This window comes from Myotis lucifugus, unplaced genomic scaffold (genome assembly GCF_000147115.1).
Source record: "Myotis lucifugus unplaced genomic scaffold, Myoluc2.0 scaffold_0, whole genome shotgun sequence".
Lineage (NCBI taxonomy): Eukaryota > Metazoa > Chordata > Mammalia > Chiroptera > Vespertilionidae > Myotis > Myotis lucifugus.
In genome coordinates, this window is record NW_005871048.1 from 50,110,903 (window position 1) to 50,127,885 (window position 16,983).

Genomic DNA, 16,983 nt, shown 5'->3' on the forward strand with positions numbered 1-16,983 from the left:
AGGTTTTCTGAAGGACAGTGAAATAATCCTGTTTTAGTTCATCTGTGCTGCTGTTGGAGAAAATTTTCCTTTCATTTTCTCTGACCCACAAGCACTCATTTTACATCCACACATTGCATACACTGTGGCATTCCCCCCCCCCCCCAATCTGGAACAGGAAGCCCGAATCCTACCACCCACAGCTGCCAATGGAGTCAGGAGAAAATCTCCAGAGTCAAACCCATTTCAGTGACTAGTTAATGTGATTGAGTCAGTAAATTAGGAAACTGGGCCGTGGGCTCCATGGAGAGGATGCCTCTGTGATAATTTGGTGTTCAGCTTCCAGCCATTTCCATAAACTGGTTTGGACTACAGAGACCACCACCCAGTGGCTTGTAAGAGTTGGGGGATCATATACCCAGGAAGGCAGGTGGCCCACTGGATTTCTCCAGAGTTGACCCTTAGCAATCCAGTTATCTCAGGGATAGTGTTTCCATGAGTGTGAACATCCTTTCTGGATACAAGACAGTGAAGTCTGCACACTCAGTGCAGCTCCTGGGGACCTACCTCTCCAACTGTTCCCGTTCATTTTCCTCTGGCAGCTGTGGGCACTCTTTCCGTTGTTCTAGACAAACCGTGGAGCCACTCTCGCATCCTCTCTATCATGTATCCATCGCAAATCTTGTTACATCCCCCTGGAAATCACACTGGGCCAGACCCTTCTCCTCACCTGTCATGCTGTGGCCCTGGCATGAGCACCCATCCCTTTTCTACATTCCCCCCACTGCAGCCTCCTGGGTGGTCTCCTGCTTTTCCTCTGAGATCCTTCTCATCCTGGCAGAAAACCTTCTGCCCTTAAAGTATAAAGCAAACAAACAACAGCCTCTGTTGACCCCACTCTCCTTCTGCTTGAAGCTTTCCAGTGGTCCACAGCCAACTGGAATTGAAGCCTGGGTCCTCACACTCACACCCTCATGCCCTGCCCAAAAGCCCTCTCCCTCCAGCTCGCTTCTGTGTTCTTTCTGCCTGAGCTACAGCCTCAACCCGCTCTTAAACACACCAGGCATACTCCACCCCAGGGCCTTTGTACTTGTTGTTTCCTTCACCAGAAGGTTCTGTTCCAGGTTATTTAAATGGCTGCTTCTTCTCTTGTTGCATATCTGTTCTCCAGTGTCACTCTGTCCTGATGTTGTCCTTTCTTGACATCTCTATCTGTCTCTACCTCCCCATCTCGCCTCCACCTGTGTTATTCTCCTGCTCTGTGTTATTACCTTCAAGATTTAGTTGCTTCTCTGTCTTTTTCTCCCACTAGATGTGAGTTAGGTAAGGACAGGAGTGAGACCCCTACTCGCATTATGGAGCTAAGCCCTACTGAAATGTGAGCCCTGCCAGCTGATGCCAGTCACACTCCATTGAAAAGATGACCTCTGCCAGAGTTCAAGGAGCCAGCACGTGGCCATGGGGACTGATTTCACAGTGGTGTCCTTGTGAGGTGGGGGTCAGGGCCTCGCTCTTACCTCTCAGGTCCTCCTGGGTTGAGTTGATTCGTTGACCTTATTGAGTGTAAAGTTCAAGTGCAAACAGGAGGAGAAGCAGGTAGCAAATTGTGGGCAGCCTTTCTGTAGCCAACACGTCGTGGAAGCTGTTTTAGGACATGCTTTATTAGATGCTTCTGCAGTAGGTGGGGGTGTAATTACAGTTTGTGTAACTTAATTGCATTATGTAGGGATCTGAACATTCACATTGAGACACCCACATGGTTTCCACTTGTGGAATTTCTCTGCTTATTAATTGTTTATTTATAATTATTCTTGTATTTGCACTGTGTATTGTATTTTAAAATTATTTTTTAAATCTTACAAATACCATTAGATTTAATCCTCTCAAACACTGTTGAGTTTTTAAAAAAAATATATTTTATTGATATTTTACAGAGAGGAAGGAAGAGGGATAGAGAGTTAGAAACATCGATGAGAGAGAAACATCGACCAGCTGCCTCCTACACACTCCCCACAGGGCATGCGCCCGCAACCAAGGCACATGCCCTTGACCAGAATCCAACCCGGGACCCCCCAGTCCACAGGCCGACGCTCTATCGCTGAGCCAAACCGGTTTCGCCACTGTTGAATTTTAACACAGGTATAAGATTCCAGGGTTTGAATAAACTGCAGAGAGAGGGCACAGGCTTCGGCACTGGGCAGCACAGTGAGACCGGTGCTGTCCTGGGTCAGGCCCAGATGATGCCAGGAGAGATGCAAGGCCAAGTGGAGGTGCTGGCACTGCAAATCTATATGAACCGAGTTAAAGACGGCTCCCGCGGAGTACGCGCAATTCACGCGAGCCGACTTAACTCGTTTCCCCCACTCCAAGTGTTAAAACAGGTATAAGATTCCAGGGTTTGAATAAACTGCAGAGAGAGGGCACAGGCTTCGGCACTGGGCAGCACAGTGAGACCGGTGCTGTCCTGGGTCAGGCCCAGATGATGCCAGGAGAGATGCAAGGCCAAGTGGAGGTGCTGGCACTGGAGGGGTACAGGGGTCCTTAGGGTCTCCATAGGTGGGGTAAGGTGTGGCTCTGAATTCAGATAGGTGTGGCCAGGCCCCTCCTAGTCTGTCATTTTAACAAATGCCGTGTGGAAAAAGGCTGGATCAGAGGGGACAAAAATCCCAGGAGACCTCACAGCACTGAAATGAAGGGCTCAGCTTCCCCTGGGCCCTCGGGGCAGTCACAGGTGCAAATTGTCTCCCTGTAAAATAGTTCCTGAAAGTGTTGGCATCTTTCTTTTGCTCTGCTCTACGCTCTTACACTCATGATCCTGTTTATTTTACACCTTCACAATCTTTGCTGACCTCTTGGAGTTTCAGGATGTTATGGAGATAAACACGTAAACCAGATAAACGAATTCTGGTTATCCAGAATCTCCAAGTACTTATTCAATTAAAAATATTGAAAAGAAAATGCATATGTGCATCGGCATGGAGAGTTATAAGGGTGTGTTGAATAAATCAATTAGCTTATAGTTTACAATGACAAGTGCCACATGGCCCCAGTGAAGTCTTCCAAGCCAGAGGTGGGAGTGTAATTCCTCACGGGGTTAGAAAAGCATAATCTGAGGGACAGTATCCAGGGCAGACTAAAGACAAGCAGTAACGGTGGAGGAAGATCGGTGAGTGACCCATGTCAATCGTCTGGGTGACAACGATGAGTATCCTGATAACACAGTGCTGTTGGTAAAGGACAAGCAACGTGGGCGGGCAGACGCCACACTGTGGACATAATGGGTCCTGAACAAAGCATGCGCAGATGGTTCTTCTAAATATGGGTGATGCTCCCAGAAGAGGAGGTTGCTCTCCAAGGTGCTGCAGATGCCTCCTGTGCCCACAGTGCCCACAGCTCCCACACGCACAGGCTCCTTTAGGGCTCCCTGCCTGGGGCTAGCTGCAAAAGCAGCCTCAAGCATGTCTGTAACCACTCGTGAAGAGCTGAATGCTGCCAGTACACTGTGGCAGATGGATCACACTGGAGGAATAAAACCCACAGAATGCGTCTGTCCAAAACTGCCCTGCACCCCGGGATGCTCTCACACAGGAAAAACGAAACTGAGGGGTTCCCGGAGCCCTGTGAATTTTGACATTGTTGAAGTTAAACCCTTAGCCTATTAAGCTGGGTTCCAGGGAAACAATGACCTATCTCCCAAGACCCAAAGGAGATGTATTATGACATTTTTCCCTTTTGAAAGTTTTGTTTCTATTTTGTTTTTATTATACAAAGCTCTTAGTTCAACGATCAAGTTAAATAATAGGTCATTGACAGTACAGCCACTGGGTGGACAGTTCACCTCTTCCTTCACAGGATAATTGGGCACGTCTGGACCGATGGGACCGGTCAGAGAATGTCCTTCAGTAGTTGTGACAAATCAGCATGTGTGTGTTGCCTCATTTTCTTTTTGTGGTCAGTTGCCACTGCACATTTAATTTTTATAAAATTTATGGGGTACTCAGAAAACCACATGTACGTTATTGAGTTGCCCTTTGAAAAGACAAATTTATGTCAATGAAGAAGGAATTGAACCACTCACAGCAGGCAATGTGCCAGGAGGAGACCTATAAGGCACTCTATTGAGCCCAGAGAAGTGAAGGATGAAGGGGACACAGGCTGGGGTTTGGTCAAGAACATTCTGTACCCTGTCAGGCCTCCACTAAGGACCTCACCAAAGACAAATCAACGGAGACACAAATCTCATTCAACTTGAATGGAATTTTCTTGGTCTCTTACATGAAACCATCTACTTACTTATTTGAGACTCTTAATATAATGGCTCCGACTTACGTCAGCTTTCACAAATTCTTTACAAAAATTTTTAAAAAGTCCAAGTTTCTAGAGTTTTGCTTTCAAAATACCCAATAGCTGATATCCACAGGGCTCTCAGGTTTGATGCGTTTAACAAATGTGAGTAATGCATGCTCTTCCTCTTCATGTTCCATGTATCCTGCATGCGGGGAGCTGGAGCCTGTCCTCCTCCAAGTGCGCGGATGAGGAGCAACTCGAACCCCAGGCAGAAGGTTCACATCTGGGAAGCGTTCGGGAGATGGGTGCTTCTGCTCCAGGCAGACATGAGGTGGTTCAGCTCAAAGCCTAACTGTGGCTCTCACACTCAACACAAGTGACATTCGGGAGGAATATGTCACTTTTGTTGGGCGGGTTTATAAATTTATCCTATGTCACTTCGAGGGGATGTGCGTAACCTTACGTCATGCGTGGAGACTTCTAGGTCCCAACATTCCTGGGTGTGGCTTTGTCTCGGGGGTCAGCTTTAAGTGGGTGTTGCTGACTTGGAGGAGAGCCCTTTAGTGGGAGAGGAAGGGGCAGAGAAGGAGGAGATAGAAGAGGAGAAATAGCTTGTTTCCGGGGCTTTGTGGGTGACTGACAAGCTGGAACCCCAGGCAGCCACCGTCAGCTCCCATTCTGCTGCCACCTATGTCACTGGGCTGGGAGAGGCACCGGGAAGCAACACCTGCTGGCCTGCTTAGGCCAATGTTAGTGCTGTGGGACCCTAAACTAGATGATTTAAATTGCATTATGTTTTTCATCTGTAAAATGTAATTATTTCTATTTGCCAAGCTTAGCACCCAGGGTTAGGGCGAGGAGTGACACAATATATGTGCTCTTAAAAACGGGGAGCACTATGCAAATAGAAAGATGATTGGGCACAGGATTACACATTTACAGTTTCCCAGCCCTACAGAACAGTCTGCAACCCCATGGAATCTTCAGATAACAAAACACAGCCCTGCGCACAGCTCAGGAATGGGACCGTGTAAGTGTCTGATCTCCTATTTCTATTATAGACAGAAGAGGACAGATGCAGTAGCAAAAGATTAGCTGTTGGAATAATTATGTTAAATAAGACACAAATGGGCTCTGACTCCATCTTCAGTTTTGGATTCTCGCATGAATTCTCAGAGGGGGTCCTGCTTACACATAATTGTGCCTTAGAGCTACACATAGGAAGGCTCTATTTGATCAACTTGCTGGGGGATTTGAAAGGTAACCCTGCTCACTCCAGCTGCTTTTCTAAATATAACATCCTCAGGGGCAACCATCCTTCCAGGGGCAAAATATTAAAGGAAAAGAAGAAATAGGCAGAGAATAAACAAATTGTGCCCCCATGTATTCCCACATTTACTTCTTTTCAGTGTTATTGGAATATCAACCCCTTTCTTTCCTTCTACACACACACACACACACACACACACACACACACACACACATCTTTTTCACTTTTTATATCTGGAAATTCTGTACTGTGCGACATTTTCTGTGACTCTAAAACTGTTCTAAAAATAAAGGGTGTTTTTTTTTAAAGAAAATGAGTACTAATCTGGAAATTTTACATAAAATATACATTTCTATAACTTCTCAAGAAAAAAGTCTTCCCCTCCATTGTCGTGGTTTTGAGGGATACCGCTATTTCATGTAGAAAGTGAATGTGAAGGTCTGTGGTCATTCTGCACAGGAAGTTACTACTTCCTGCTTCCAGAGCTCATCTCCATAGCCTTGACGCTGTGGGAACATCAGGTGCACGTCCCTACAAGCCAGGTGTGAGGGTCTAACCCCTGGCCCATTGCTAATTTGGTCAAGAAGCATCTGTAATTGCAGGGAAGCTGTGCAGGGTGCGGTGGGTTTCTCAAGAGCATCACTGCAGGCTGGTGGAAAGAGCTGGTCCCACTGCTTGGTGACCACACTGTCATAGATAATAGGTGATATAGGACATAGACTATTAAGATATAATATATTGCATTTTACATAATATATAATACATTATATACTACATAATATGTATTACATGATATATATATACATATATATATATACTATACCATAATATATTGTATAACATAAATTAGATAATAGGTTACATCAAATATAATGCCACATATATGTATATAATTCCAGCAATTTTAAATCCAATTTCTGTTGCCCCATTTTGATCTGGAGATCTTCCTTTAGTTTGGTTGTGCATAATGAATAACTACTGATCATGGCTATTTTTTTCAATATCTGGTTATATAAAATCACTATAGAATTTTAAAGTACATATAATATGTGTGTGAAAATTTTATAGGATGTATATTTGTTTGTTGGAGAATGCGGCATTCAGCCACTTTCGTGAAATCGGCGTGCATTTCCTGCTGCCCTGGAGTGGGGGACGCTGCCCGCACAGATATTATTCCACTCCTGTAATTTTGTCCAGCTTGCTCTCGATCAGATATGCTGGGCATTGACAGCAAATTTGAACACATGTTTCTCCTGTAGATTGTGACGGAGTGCCGTGATTTCCTGTGTAGGAACAGTCCAATTTCCTGCTCCCCGTGTCAGTGTCTCCTGCCGGGATCCTAGGATAAAATCTCTGGATGCCCTGAGTGCGGTTTGAACTCTGAAGATGGCTGATGGAGGAAGTGATTGAATCCATTCTTTCCACCCTAAACTTAATGTCTGAATGATGACTCACCTCTCTGTTCATAAAGTCTATATTGCAAGCTGGAGTTGGAAATACAGAAATCTAATTAAAACCTCCCACTGTTTTTAACACGCCATTGCCAAGCGAGATTGGTTTTATAGAACACAAATGCTCTGGCCCATCTTTGTCCGTTAACTAACGGATAGTGTTGACGGTGGTTGGTGTTTTGGATGGAGCTTAGTCGCATGAACATCGTCTCACAGGGTAGAGAGGAAACCCTTAAGGGTGTGAGTCTGTGTAGGTGCTGGTGGCACTGTGTGCGCTCTGCTGCCCGGACCTCCCCTTGCAGGCTGCACCGCCTTTGTCCAGACAGTGGCTGGGACCAGCAGCTTCTGCACTGTGGCCAACCAGGACTTTATAAATGGGACACTGGCACACGAGGGTGAGGACTTATAAGAAGGCGAGGGAAGAGAGAATGGGTTCAGCCTCCAGAACCCTGAGGTCTACAGAGTATGCATCATTTTGATAACAGAAAACTCAATTTTTTAAAATATGAAGGTGAATTTTTCATTTTAATACCTGAGCAGAAAATAAAGGCAGTAGAAAGCAGCTTCAGTTGTTGATGTGACTTGCACAAGTAGGATTTGCAAAAGCTGTTCATTGTGACTATTCAGGTCCCATGTGTTGCCTTCGAACCAAATTGTAAGAGAAAGCCAGATGGACTGAAAGTGTCTTGTCTGGTCCCTCTGTTGATGGTGTCCACAGCCTGTCCATACAGCTGTGTGTGGTGGTGGCTCCTTCTGTTTACAGGCTGGTTCTTGTTCCCAAGCTTGGCACACGAGGAGAAACACAGCCGGCAAAGTCATTATTCCAGGGATGAGAGGTCTCCGGGTAGACCACGGCCTCTATCAGGCTGCTGGCAAGAAACGTGCTATGCGTGAACAGGCACCAGTCACCCACTCAGAGGTCCCAGAGGCTGACGGTGTGTGGACTCTCATTCCTGACCATCAGTCCCTTCGGCTACAAACCCACGGCCAGCGTAGTGTATGCCCCGTCTCCCTCATGCTATTTGCCTCCTCTCCCCTCCTGCTTTAGGGTCCTGCCCCTGCTTTTCAGAAGGTCTTGACCAACTCCGGTGGCAGTGGATGACCACTGCCCAGCCTCAGGAGGGCAGCATGGCGGGTGTCCTTCTTTTCCCAGAGCACTAGGCCTGCTCCCTGAAAGCCCAGGGACTAATGGAAGTGCTGACACTTAACTTCTTCTTTGTGTCACGAGCTCTGCAGCAACAGTAAGTTCTTTGCCTTCTGATTCACAGAAGGAAAAGTGGCCGCTGATGTTGACCATGTATGTATCCATTTAGAGTACTGTAGTCCACATCACCCAAGGTGGCCTGGGGGAGAATGCCAGCACCTGTTCTCCCTACTGTGTCAGCAGAATATCAGCACTGGCATATTTCATCAAGGTGAGCATCATTAAGCAGTCCTTTTTCTAAGACTGTGATCCCTTTTATCCTGAAGGTCATGCATAATTGTGGGTTGTCCACAGAGTCAGGGGAGGACTGTATTTATCTGGGCACATTAACAAAGCATGTGGAGGCCCTCACGACCACAGCTCTTTTGTTTGCCTCTAACACCCACCACTTACATTTCTGCCAATACACAGATAGGCAGGTGCCTACACCAGCTCCAAAAGCCCCCCAGAAAACCCCACCTTCCTACTTACCTGACCTGTGTCATCCTTCAGAACCCAATTCAAGCTCAACCTCCACCAAGAGGTGTTCCTCACCATGCTAATAGTGTACAGTTCCAGATAAAATGCCAGTGAAAAGACTAGCATTTATATAACATCTGCTAGCTGTTGACCATCTGTGCTGCTGCTTCTTGGTGGATGAGGGTGTCTCTAAACTGATTTTAAAACCTAAGCAGAGCAGATCTAGCCGTGCACCTTGGCATCCAGATCTGCCACGGAGTATTTTGTGATTGAACAAGGTATCTTAGAAAGCCATTTAAAATGTTTTGTACTATTAGCTGACGGTTAGTATTTTCAAGAGCGATAGAAGCATTTTTTTTCAGAATATTTTTATTACCATTATAAAAATACACTTGCCATTTAATGTTTAAAAAATAGTTTTTATCCAAATTTAGGGAGCCCATTTGCTGTTTAAGGACCTAGTGTGGGCCAGATAGTTAAGTTAAGGGAGGACTTTATCTGAATAACACAATTCTTACTCACGCTAGCCTGTGGTGTAGTTGTCATCATCCCATTTAGAAAATGAGGAAATGGAGGCTCAATGGGATTACTCACTCGCCCAAGGACACCAGTGTGGATGTGGCAGCATTGGCTACAAACCTGGACTCCAGGGCCCTTCTCCTGCGCTCTGTGCTGCCCCTGCCCTCAGCATTCCTCCATGCTTTGCACACGTGGGCTGGGAAGGGGCAGCTTTGCTCCCTGGGTGGATGAGGGCTTTCCTTCCTGCCCTTCAGAAGGTGGACGGGGACACAGTCACACAGTGTTGTCTTGTGGAAGGGACGCAGGGTGCGATGCCCCCCACAGCATCTTGTTTCCTTAGCTTTGTTAAATCTTTTAATTAAAGCATGTTAACAAAGCCAAAGAAAAATAAATGGCATTGCTTGCAAGGAAATTAAATCGAGGAACTAAGCCCATTTATAATTATTGTATTTCAATTAGGCTGTAACAGGGTTGGGCGAGTGGAACGATAAAAGGAAGCAACAGTGACGTGGGGTTTCATAAATATTTGCAAAGTCCTGTTAGAAGGAGAGCAACATAAATAATGCTTTAAACCAGTCCATGTCTCCAGGCAGTGCCCTTTATGCCAATTACTACACGAACTCATTCATCTGCACTGTTCTCACCGAAGTCCGTCCTAGGATGCTATAACAAAGCCTTTTTTCCCCTCTTTAGTGACTGAATGGAGTTTCCTTGAAGAAAGATGTTATATCAATGCATGATAACAGTTTAATTTATTATTTGAAAATTAAAATACAATTAAACTTTTGAAAGAGCTAGAATTAAATTTAAATCTTCTATGTTTCAGTGCTCAAATATCTAATTTTCATTGGAACAAGGGAAAGTATAAATCATCAATTTGCATTTAATCCACATTTACCTCACTGTTTTAAAAGAATAGTTGTGTATATGTTTAATGCTTCTATTCTGAAAAACAAAGCACTACCAGAGTTGACTAATTTTTAACCCTAGGTAAACCTGGCCTGTTTACCCAAGTCCTGGGCACGTATCCACCTGTAGGGCCTGGCACCTAGGATGGGGCCTCGCCGTGCTATCTGCCCTCCAGGAGGGCCACTGGCCAGGACTGGGACACACGCCTGGGAGGGTAGCTTGGCTCTGCCATTCCCTTGGGACTCCCCTTGGAGAGGTGCGGTGTCTGTCCTATAGCGGTGATTATGAAACACTGTCTCACGATTTCCGGAGATTACACGGCAGCCCCGCTCGGGCAGAGCAGACAGAGGTCAGGCTTGGTGGGCGGGAGGCTTGACGATGGTCATTCTTCTCTACCAGGATTTTGGGTTATACTGGTCCCTTCTCAACTAATGGACAGGAGGCCAACCTCCCATTTGTGCGTTCACACCAACAACTCGGAGCAAACTATTCCAAACACTGTTCCCGGTTCATGAGGAGATGAGTAGAGACATGGAGTGCAAGCATGTGGGAGGCTTTTCTTAGTTAGAAGGAGTGATTTTTTTGTGGCCTGAATATAATACCAAGATAATGGGCAGCATGGGATTTTATGATTTAAACTTTCCTTTACTAGGAGATAATTTTTATTCTATTTCACAAAACTGTCTGTACACATCAGTTAGAAATTAAACACACACACCCCAGCACCCTGGCCCCTCTTCACAGTCCAAGAAGTGCTGGCGTGGACACTTTGCTCTGATGCTATTAGATCCAGAAGTCACTCCACAACAAACGGAGGAGGATGCCCGGCACGGCGACCTCTGCAGGCTGCTCCTCGGTGTCTCAGACGTGTGAGAGCCCGGGAGGTTCACAGAAGCCAAACAGGACTGTGCCCTGGCATCAGAGCCTTCCATCCTGAGACCAGCCTCTTCCTCAGGCCTGACCGTCCCCACCAGATTCCACCAGATTCTTCCCGTGCCTCCACCGGACACTACAGGCTGGAAGTAGGGTCTCTAAACACATTCCCGGGTACATAATGGGCTGGGCTTCTGAGGAGGTGGGCCCTGGTCGAGGCACCTGCTCGCAGCCACGTCCTCTCCCCACTGCCTGGGTAAGCAGGGAGTCTGTCCTGCTATTTATAGTCTGTCATCTTGACAGCAAGGACCGGCCACTGCCTGGCTTTAAATTATGAATATGTAAATAATTGGATCTCTACACCTAAAATTAAACGGTAATAAGATTCCTCTGTCACCCAGGGAACTGGAACAAAAAAAGGGGGGGGGGAGAAAAAAAAGAGAAAGCTAAAGCGAAAATGAAATCTCTGTCCACATGGGGGCCGTCCAGGTGTCCCAACCCCACACTTACTTCTCCTGCCCAGCAGAGTGGGAACCTGCCTGCATTCCTGGTGGCTTCCCCCTCAGCCTCAGCCCTACTGCTGGCACCCAGTGGGGGGCTCTGTGGCCTCCGCTTGTAGAATCTTAGAATTCTGGGCTTCGGGGCTGTGGGCAACCACTGATTGAAAGCAGGTGGCTCCATTCACTAAGGTTAACGGCCTGGCTCTTACCAACTTTGGTCCTGCAATGAGAGGTGTCCTTGGTGCTGCAGAAACACCAGCCTCAGGGGCACGTGACCAGTGAGCCGAATTCCACCTCTGCCCCCCAAACAGGGTCACTGTTTCCTTCTCGTTCTCTTTGCCTCTTGTCACTAGCTGGCTGGCAGGGCTTCGAGACATTTTCTAATGTCATTCATGTTAAGTCTTATTGTTTTTTGGAACATAAAATATGCCTTTTCATATAAAATATAAAGGCATTAGCTTTCATAACAAGTTCTGTCTATAAGATGTACTCAGCTTGCTGTATTAAAGCTCTGTACAAAAAAGTATCTGTGTGCATGCATGTGTGTGAATATGCATGTGTGCTTGTGTGGGGTGTGTGCGGAGTATGTTCTGGGTGTGTGCCTGTGGGTGTGTGTGAGTGGGGGGTGTTCGTACTGCCGTTGTTTTTAAAGGCTTTCCCCCTTGTCCCAGAGGGTGCGTGACATTCAGTAGAGCCTCGCCTTGCTAGAGGTTGATGCCGACGGGCACAGGTGGGGGGACAGGTTCAGGTGAAGAGAAGGGCAGAGCCTGGCCGGCCACGCTGGGCGGGGAGGATGGAGAAGCAGGTGCTCTTCTGCGTGGTGGAGCCGTGGCCCCAGCCCTGCCTCCCTCGCTTTGTAGCAGCCTCACACTCGCTCCCCAATTGCTTTAGCCCGAAGCAGTTGACATTTACCCCAGCCAGATAATCGAGGAGTAACATTTGCGCTACAGTTTAACATGACCTCTGCCTCTGCGGCTCTTTTTAGATTAGCTTCTAAAAAAGAGAGAGAAAGAGGGAGGAAAATGGGGGCTGGCACTGCAGTGAGGCAGGAGGTGGGGACCCGGAGCGGGAGCTTATTATTACTGGGCCCTGAGAGTCGCCAGTCGCTGCTCTGCCCTTTCGCGGCACCCAGCCACTATTAAGGGGACGGTATTAAAGCAGGGACGGCAGCACCCGGCTGGCAGGTCGGCGGGCAGCAAAGGTTAATGGATTGACTATTACCTGTGTGTGAGGCGAGGGCTGGAGGACTGGGGCACCTGTTCTTTCTTTACTGGAAACTAAATGAGGGGATCATTGCATCCTCCCCTGAGGGCCAGTCGGAAAGGTGTGAGGAAGTCTATCCACCTTTAATCCCCACAGTATGGAGTCTGAGGAGGATTGTGTTAGGGGAAGAAACCAGCCTCCATTCCTTCCCAGACGCCGACTCCTTCCTACCGTCTCCTTTCCATGGGACAGACCAGCTGGTGCTCAGGGACTCCTTGCTATAATCTCCAGTAGTGAGGGATTGGGGTGTAAGAATTACAACATGACTCTGCGGACTGAATAATAATTTTAATAACAAGCAGGAAGATGTGGACTTTAAAAGAAGAAGTCAAACATAGCTCTAGGAGGGACAGAAGCAAGCCCTGACTTCTCCACAGTAACTATTTCCCTTAAAAATCCTGTTAGGTGAAGAGCCCAGAACCTACTCTTCCATTGCAGTATCAGAACTTACACTGGCAATCGGACAACACGTCCTGGATTGAGGCACTGACCTGGCTAGAAAGAAACTGACTCTATACACCTGGATGGGCAGGTGGTTTCCCAGAAACACCCACATGGGACGGAAAAAGCTGCCTGTGTTCCTCTGTGGTTGTGGGGTTGAAGTGCCTAAACCAAGGGGGATAATAACAGTGTTCTGTACCTATTTCTATTGAATGGGGATACACTTAAGCAGTATATGCCATACTAAATCGTGTGTGTGTGTGGGGGGGGTGGGCATTTCAAGCAAAATGCTTATTTTCATTTTGATGACATTGATTTGGAGTGCCAACCCTGGAATTTCTTTCCTGGGGTGAATTTAAATTTGTTGACCTGAAATTTCCAGGATAGTCAAATGACCACAGATCAGATTGGCTGACCCTTTTATCCAGAATAAAGCTATAGTCTTCAGCAAATAAATACCTATGAAAGTGGAAATGCCACGCAGGTCAGTAAGTCTGAGTGGTTATGGGTGTTGATGTCCCCAGAGGAATGTTATTTTACGCCACCAAGTTCTCTGAAGGGTGTGATGCCCTCCCTCAGTCATTTTTACTTTTGTTTATTTCATCTGCATAATCTTTCTCTCCATTTTCACAGATAAACAGCGCATGAGTGCATTAGGGTAAGGTCATAATAATACCAACTCTCCCAGAGGACTCGCCCCGTGCTGCACATTGCTCTATGGGCTCAGCCCATATCAATTCATTTAAAATGCACAGCAATATGGCTAATGAATTACACTCTAAAGATTTGATCTAATCCCAGGATATAAGATCCTCTTTCATAAACAGGCCGATCTAGGAAAAGAAGGAGCCAAACCACGGGAGGGAGAGAGACTGGAGTTGGCGCCTGTTAAGAGGGAAATTGATTTTCAGCCAGCCCTTCTTTAAGATATGTCAATTCATTGCAGAGTCACACTTAGGTGAGGCTTGAAAATTGTATCATAGCTGAGGCGCTACAAATTGCAAAGAACATCCCACTCCTAAGCCTTTCTGAGGGTGCAAACACTTTGGTTATGGTCGCTGTGTGCCCTGCGAAGGTCGACCTGGCCGATGCTCTGCCAACGTCGTTATGTGTAACTAAAGGGGGTCCTGCCGGTGCTGCCGCCTCTCCCGAAGCACAAAGGAAATTACCGAGGAGGGATCGCACTCGGCAGCTTTCTGAACCTGCCCAATATCTTTGAAAGGATGACCTGCTGACACCGGGGAGGTTTTACTCCTTATTTAATTAAGAGAGAAAGGATTTCGGCGGAGACTGGGCTTTGAGCTTCCTTTGTAATTTTCGCTGACCAATCTAATGATGTGGGTAATTGCAAGTGTGTTTCGAAAAGCACAGACAATGACTCACAAAATAAATCAAGATCCAACAAAGTGGGCTTCTGTTCTGAAAAATATATTAGGGAGGAATTAAAAGCCACAGCCGTAGCGTTTCAATGTTGAAAACGTAGTAAGAGGTGTTGCCCGTTTTTAAGGCACTTGCTTTGTTTGCAATTGCATAGATTTGCTGCTCCAGCTCTGTCCTGTCCATGGGGGAGTTGGTGGGCACCTCGCTTTAAACTGGTTCGACGTGTATTTGAATCCATATTGCTGTTCAGCATTGATGGCAATAAGCATTTTCCTCCCTGCAAAGGTGAATATGAAAATAGTTTGTGTAGTTTCTAGTGCAACAACGCACGCGGCCTGTATCTTTCTGGATACATTTATTTCAAGGTACTTAAAAACTGACTTTTATGAGATTATTTAGGCAGTGATTATTTTTGTTGAGAAATGTGTTCTTTATCCCTCTCATTCATCCTCTGCTAAGATATTTCTGTTTGTCAGAATGCCACCGTTTCTGATAAATGACTGAGGACTGACTGCTACACTTTATTAAAAAGTAATAACAATTTTTGTACGCACCCTTCACATTGTAGGGGGGGGACCATGAATCAAAGGACACTGCCTGTCTGGGCCTGATAAATGCGCCGTTTACCAGCTGAGGAGTTATTTAGGACTGGCTATTAATTTAAATCACATTTATCTTCCCGGATGGGGGAGGTGGCTGTGAACGGACGGCAATGACCAATGGTGCGGCTAAGTGCACATTATTCATTACCACCGCCTCTACAGGGCTGCGCAATATGTTAAAAAAAAAAAAGGTGCCAATTACCGCGGTTAATCTCGTCAGGGCAATAACAAATTTCTCCCCAGCACAAGGCAATCTTTATGCTTGCACTTTTTCTCCTCCAGACGCAGACTTGCTTATAATTCTCCGTCATTAAACTCAATTTCCTCATTCTTTTCTGAGTGCTCATGGGAAATTTTTACTTCTTTCTGCTTCACCTTTGTTTGGAGAATAGAGCATTTTTATGCATTATTTGAAGGAAAGTGTGTTCTTTGAGCACCTAATGAATATTTGTTGAGAGCATGGTGAGGTGATATGTATTGCAAATCAGATTGGCCATATTTTACTATTAAACGTTTCCTCATTAATAATAATGCCTCTTGCATAGCTTTTCAATTCACCGAGTTCTTAATATGCAAAATAACAATTGGGAATAACTGATCATTAGCATTTTTTTGGCCAATTAACTTCACTTTGATTGATCTACCATGGAAGATTAAAATATTTCTAATAAAATGCATCACCAGCATGAACTAAATTCAAACATGAACAATTCAACTTGCTGTTAGAAGCCCAAGGCACAGTGCATGCTGCTACCTGGGATGAATGCCCCCAGGACAGCGCATGCTCCTGCGGATGCTCCTCAGGCCCTCATTCCAACTGTGTGGCATTGTGTTCCAGCTGCCTTCCCAGGCCACATCACACAGCCGGGCTGTACAGAAGTGAGCCCTTTGTTACTTTGACATACTCTCCCAAATGGATAGAATAAGTCCATGTTAGACAGAAATCAAAATTCAGATTCAAGTGATCAAAACATGTGTGTGTAAGGTACACTGCATGTGTGTGTTCACACGGATTTGTGTGTTAATAGAATGGTATTTATTAAGTAACCAACACATTTAATTTCCTGGCTGTTTCCATCTAAATAACTATATCTGAGTGGTTTCCAGGGGACAAGGCATACACAGGGACAACCACCACATGAGATGGAAGGAGTATGACCTCACTGCCCAGTGTGGCTGGGACAAGCCCAGTGTGTTTGCTTTTCTGATTGTCAGTTTGACATGTGGTGGGTGGCTGGTCAGGGGCTGGTTCCTGGGAGCCCCTCAGACAAAGCACTTGGAAGCACTTTAACCTGGCCCAGCCTTCCTGGTCAGGAAATGAGTTCCATTGCAATCTTCCTGGGAGAATGTAGTGAGTCCCCATAGCTGGGGGCCGTCAGTTATAATACTTTGTGCACACAGCTTCACAGGCTCAGAAAACCCTCTCAGCTGTAGGGCCTGCGTTCCCTGGACTCACCTCAGCAGCTAACAATATCAAGGCCTTTTGTACATGTGCAGGTACAGAGAAAGAAAGATATGTGCTGGATATGTTTTTTATATATACATATGTATGCACACATAATCATATACTGTATATCTATCTATCTATCTATCTATCTATCTATCTATCTATCTATCTATAATAATAGAGAAATATGCTAATTAACCGGGATGCCCTAACAGGTCGACCAGACAGAAGGTTGCCCATGCAGTGTCGGGGGCGGGGCGGCAGGGGCCTCCATGTGCTTGTGCTGGGGGAGGGGCTGATCAGCAGCAGCCACAGCTGCTTCAAGGGCTGGAGAGGGAGGCAGGGCCAGACCAGAGGAGGGTGGGCGGTGCCGCGCGATTTTGAATAGCGTGCTGGGCT